The following is a 5,905-nucleotide window of genomic DNA, read 5'->3' on the forward strand; positions in this document are numbered from 1 at the left end:
GATCTCTAAATGACACCTTCTCTTAGAGCATTAATTACTGGAGGCATGAATCGATGAAGCTTGAATGGATGCTTGATGCATGGCAATCACCAATCAGGTACGGCTCTTGCCATGGATATGGCAGTTAATGCCAGTGGTAGGCAAATCATGTCCAACACTATTTTCGAAGGGACATGAAGAGATGTGCGATAGTACCTGCCACATGGAGGTAATTTAAATCTCGATTCTTTCAAAACCTGCATGATAGGTATGAGTCATATAGCTCGGATTATGGCTTAGATTGTGCCTTATGATTTGAATCATAACTAAATTCCTAGTATGGATTGGAATTCAGCTAATATAGCTCAAAATGTGATTTGCACTCATCCATTCAAACATAATGAACATTAATAACAAAAATGAGTTTTATTCATTTACATAAAAATGATTACAAAGTCCAGATAACAAAAGAAACATACATCATTACCTCAGAGCGCTATCAAGGTGATTCACTTCAACACAGCCCTCCTCAATGCCAGCAATCTCTTCTGTCTGGGTGGCCGTATCAACTTTCTTTGTCTCAATAATTCATTGGGATATTTTTGTGAACCTTCTTGTGCTGTCTTCTGTCATGGCCTTTAGACTTTCATCTGAAAAATTGGCTTGTAGAAGCTCGACACTGTCAGCAAGAAGATGCGCCCGAGCCATTATCTTACACCTCTCGAAGCCTGCGGAGAATGTTGTCTTGCAAGCTTGGTTTATGATTTCAGCTCCTCTTTTCATCAACTGATCTATCCTTTTGAGAGCATTCATAGTGAGAAGCTCCTGATCTAAGAGTTGGCAATGGAGGAAAGCCTAACCTTCTCTCTTCTCCTTCAGCTTCTCCTTCAGATACTCTACATTTGTCAGAGCCTCCTGAAATTCACTCCGAGGTACAGACAACTCCTGAGTCACCCGAATCCTCTTGGAGGCAGAACCTTCATCCCTTTGAGGTGTTTTCTCTTTACGGCCCGATCTGTCTGAGGTTTTGACCTTTTTAGCTGAGCTTCTGCTGGGGCTCGTTTGAGAACGAACCTCAGGAGGGGTAGAGTCTCGACCCCTTCTTCCTTTGAGCATCCTTCTTAGGTGCTCTATATCATTACGGGCTCGATGACAATCTCTCTCAATCCCAGACCTTTGCCTCTCGTGGTTTTCAATCTTCTTCTCAATCCTTCTTAACTCGTCATTTGGATGATCAATCATTTCTTGAGCTTCTCGAAGGACATCCTTAGAAGAGTTGACTTTCTTGGTCAACTCGATGGTAGCTGATTTTTTCTGCTCTAAAAGATACTTCAGCCAATCTATTTCTTCCTTCACCGCTGTAAGCTCTAATGCTGAAGCTTCAGAGGTGGAGCCGAAAAAGCTGGCTGGATAGTATCCAACCTATATGCCAAAGCTATTAAATACAGCAAGCTGCAAGAGATCAAAGGAAAAGATCCAAAGACTCCTTACTTGAGCAAGAGACCTAAGGGCATTCGTCATCCGCTGTTGAGCCCATTGTTCATCCAGGTACTATTTTTTAGCAGGAGAAAAAAAATTTCTCAGAAACTCCACCGCAGTCTTTAGATTTTCCATTGCAGACGAAGCAGAAGGTGCTGCTCATGAAGGACATGCTTAGGAAATGATCAAGGGAAGGCATTTGATAGGAGCCATCTGCTCCAAAGGCTCCCTACTCTCCGCCACCATTGTCAGAGCTTTTTCAAGATGACTACCTGCATCCGTCGTCTGTGTCTTCTCCATCGGAGTCTCCTTTGTTAGAACCCCCTCTGGTGGAGTTTTCATCACAGCCTCCAATGGGAAAATCGTAGACTCGGCAATCAAAAGAGAATTTTCATCTCCCACAGCTGCGGTAGTTGATTCAGTGGCCGGAATCTCTACATCACCACCCACTGGGGCCGGAGGATCAGTGGATGGAACTTTGGCCTATCCCTTCTAGGTCAATACCAGTTCAAGCTTTCTTAAGGGCTTTGGATTCATCTCGTCTTCGAGAGTTACAACGAGAATTTGAAATGAAGGGGAATTGCAGTCGCCTCCTCAATATACTCAAAAAATAGATTTAAGAAGATGAAGAAGAAGACAGAGCCACCATTGGAAAAATTAAAATCTCAAGAAATTCGCTATGAGTGGTCCCATCAATCACGACCATTTGCAACAAACCCTACCCATCAGCCTAACATCATCAATTTTAAATGGTGGGGATACATGTGAAAGCATGAGAGCGTGCATCCCCAGATCTGAGATACGACTTCAAAGGTACTCTTTTCACCTAAATTCTCAGACTCAAGAGTAGGGAGATAGTGTTACAGTGGTACTGTGGATACCTCAGATCAGTGTGTTATTATGGATATCTCAGACCAGTGAGCTATCTTTGTGTTTGCCAATCCAACCTTTGAGCTAAGGTATGTAAAGCTAAGATGTTTATATCTAGTCTGATATGCTGCCTATCTGGCATATGAGCTTCCTCCGTCATCTCGGACAGCTAATTTTCTAGCACGTGCAGTAGTTATTCATCCTGAGTGAATAAGTTTGAATGTAATTAACTCTCAACATCTCGCGGGAGCAGATAAGGGCTAGAATATCTTGTCCACTAACAGCACGTCCAATAATCTCGAAACCACACATTCCCACGATTGTTCAGCCATATCCTCTATAAATATCTAAAATCTCGAGGATCCAGGTAAACAATCTCTCTCAGAGAATCAGTTACTACTTTCATTGTTCCCTAATTCCTGACTTGAGCGTCGGAGGTTCCTCGTCGGAGCAAAAATCTCTGATCCGGACTTTATTTTGCAGGTCACTCCAGCACCACTGTGTAAGGCCCAATTGCTCGCTTTCCGACCTCAATCAGAACAAGTAGCAATACCTTCCATGCTAATTTATTAAATCAAATTTGGTTGGAAGAGGAATGTCGTCTGTAAGAGGACTGTAGTCAAGTCGATCCAAGTGTCACCACCAAATACCTTTCCAACGAGGAATTCTTGTTTATGTTTAGATGTTGGAGAAATTTTTTTTTTTGAAGAAAGCAGAGGAAGTAAGGTACTTCTACTAGAGAATAATATATTAATATTAATTAAAAAGATAAGGATATGCACGTCCTATGGACGTGGGCTCATCAGATCCTAGGAGAAACAAGGTCCCAAGCAAAACAACTGAATCTCCTATGACCTGAAGACCATTAACAAAAAAATAGGCTTCGCTGAAAATATACAGGATTGAAAAAGACCTGCTAAGATCCTTACAGACATTTACAGAATCTAATAAAGTTTTTTACGCTTCCCCCGCTTTCATGTGTCAACACTACGCCAAACCTTTTGCACCTGTTTCCAATCATCGTTTTGGTTTCCAAGGAAAACTCAGGATATTAATTCTTACCTGTTGCGGCCAATCGCCTCGTCGTCCGATCGTCGGGGAGCGTGCACCTGCAAAAGGAAGTCCGCACTGACCGGAGGCGGCTCCGGCGGGGACCCTCCGACGGTCAAGTCAGAGAGGTGACTGGGCAACAGTGAAATGCAGACAGAGAGTTCTGAGAGAGAGAGAGAGAGAGAGAGAGAGGAGCGAGCCTGCGTATGTGGGAGAGACGGGCGGATCGATCCCTTGCACTGTTGCCTTCCCCGGTATATATAGTGGAGCTAGGTATGGCGCCATCATTAATGGCGCGGACAAGTGAGGAACTGTCAACTCACTGTGGACTGTCAGAGTCGCCGTGAAAACGTTATGTCGCCGTGTGGCCGTCCAATCACCAGGGTTGACCCGACTCTCGGCGGGACAATGCCCCTAGGTAACTGTGCCGCATGTCCGTGTCAGAGCTGACAACGTCTGACGGCTGTACGGTGGTTGGAGGAGCCAACCGACCCAAAGTCGGCAACCAGCTGGGTGGCGTCGGGCCCCTCCATCGGTCGGCGAGCTTCATGTGAGTCGGCCATCAGACCTCTGGGTTCAGTCGGTCGGGATGGATACGCCCGACATACCCTCAGTCAGCGATGGGCCGTTGGACGGCCGGCGGTTAGCCGCTGATGGCATCCGTCAGTCGGTCGCCCCGACCGACGATCGGTCGGTCTATAAGCCAGTCGGAGTCGTCCATCGGAGGCGGTCGGGCCGCCAGTCGGTCGGGCCGCCAGTCGGTCGGTCGGGCCGCCAGTCGGTCGGTCGGGCCGCTAGTCGATCGGGCCCTCCGACAGTCGGTCGGCGGGTATCCCCCAACAGTTGCCCCCCTCCACTCCTAAGTCGGGTGGTGAGCTGGCCGATGCTTCCATTCGGGTAGCAATCCCGGACGACTGGGAGTGGATTTGTCGCACGTGTAGATCCGACCGTACTGCCGGATGATCCGATGTCAGACGCCTCACGAATGTCCAGCGATCCGGACGTCCAGTCGATGTCAGAAGTCACGTCGGCGTCAGGTGTCAGACGCCATGTCTTGTCATCGTCAGTCGTTACGTCGGTGTCAGAGGATCGGGCGCCGGACGATATGGCGTCAGTCGATCGGATGTTCGACGCCGATCACGGGAGAGAGGGCCGCTGTCAGGCGTCCCATCGGGAACGCGAACCGATGTGGGCACGTGAATGTAGAGCCGCGCCCCGCATGCCGCGTGTCAAGGTGGTTGGCCGGCGCCCCCTCCGGCATTTAATGTGGGCGGTGCGGCCGTCCCGGGACGGGGCGCGCCGACCCGCCAGCCAACCGGCGGGCGCCACGTGTCGCGCATCTGCAGGTCTTCGATCGGCGCGGAAGCATCTCGACCGTCGGTCGGCCCTATATATATAGGACCTCCCGGACCCCTGACCCACATTTGCAACATTTCGCTGGGGAAACTCTGTCCGGGCGATTTCTCAGTCATCGCGGGCAGAGCTCTTCTTCGTTTGCGGAGGGTCCATTTGGTTCGTGGTCCCCTCTTCTCCTTCTTCTTCCTTTCCTTCTCTTTCTTTTCTTTCGGTTCCGGCATAATGACCAGGAAACCGACTCAGGGAGCTCGGTCGGGGAACCCGACCGACGACTCCCGATCGGCTCCGGAAGATGAGGCCTCCTCGCTTTCGGGGCCGAACGTCGATCGGCTTCGGGAGCACTATCGCATCCCGGAGCAGTTTCGGCTCTCTGCTCCAGGGGCCGGCGGTCGGGTCAACAACCCTCCGCCTGGCGATCTGGCGCTGTACGTTGAAGACCTTCGCGCGGGTCTTCGGCTTCCGATTCCGGAGTTCGTCCGGAATTTACTTGATTACTACGGACTCTGTCCGGTGCAACTGGCGCCGAACTCTGTTCGTTTAATCATTTCTTTCGCGCTGTTGTGTCAGCTCTTGCCGACCAACCCCCGCATTTCACTCTTCCGGGCCTTCTTTGTGCTCCGACCCCACCCTAAAGCCCGAGGGTGGTGGCTCTTCAACCCTCGGAAGGGTCTCGCTTTCATAACTGATCTTCCATCGTCCATTCATGGATGGAAGAACCAGTTTTTCTTTGTTTCCTCTTTTTCTTCTTGGGGCTTTCCTTCTCGTTGGGGTATACCCCGAACCGAGGCCAACGACAACAGTCGGGTGGATGCGGACGACCGGGAGGACTTCCACCGACTGAAGGACATGTCGGTACCGAAGCAGAGGGAGCTTGTTACCGAACAAGCTCTCTATGACGCCGGCTTGAGTCTGGTCCCCCGAATAGGTATCGCCCGATCCTCTGGCTTTTCTTTTGTTCATCTTTTGGTCGGCTTTTGATCCAGCCTTTAACGTTCTTGTCGGTATTGCAGGGACACCACCGAGGATGAGGCCGACGGATGCCGAGATTCAGCAGTTCGCCACGAGGAAGAGGCCAGCGTCGGGGGCCGGCCCTTCGCGCCCTACAAAGAAACCAACCCCAGCTCCGCCAACCGTCGAGGCGTCGGCGACCGACCAGTCGGAGCCGGTCATA

The sequence above is a fragment of the Elaeis guineensis genome, chromosome 6 (assembly GCF_000442705.2).
Source record: "Elaeis guineensis isolate ETL-2024a chromosome 6, EG11, whole genome shotgun sequence".
NCBI classification, from domain to species: Eukaryota; Viridiplantae; Streptophyta; class Magnoliopsida; order Arecales; family Arecaceae; genus Elaeis; species Elaeis guineensis.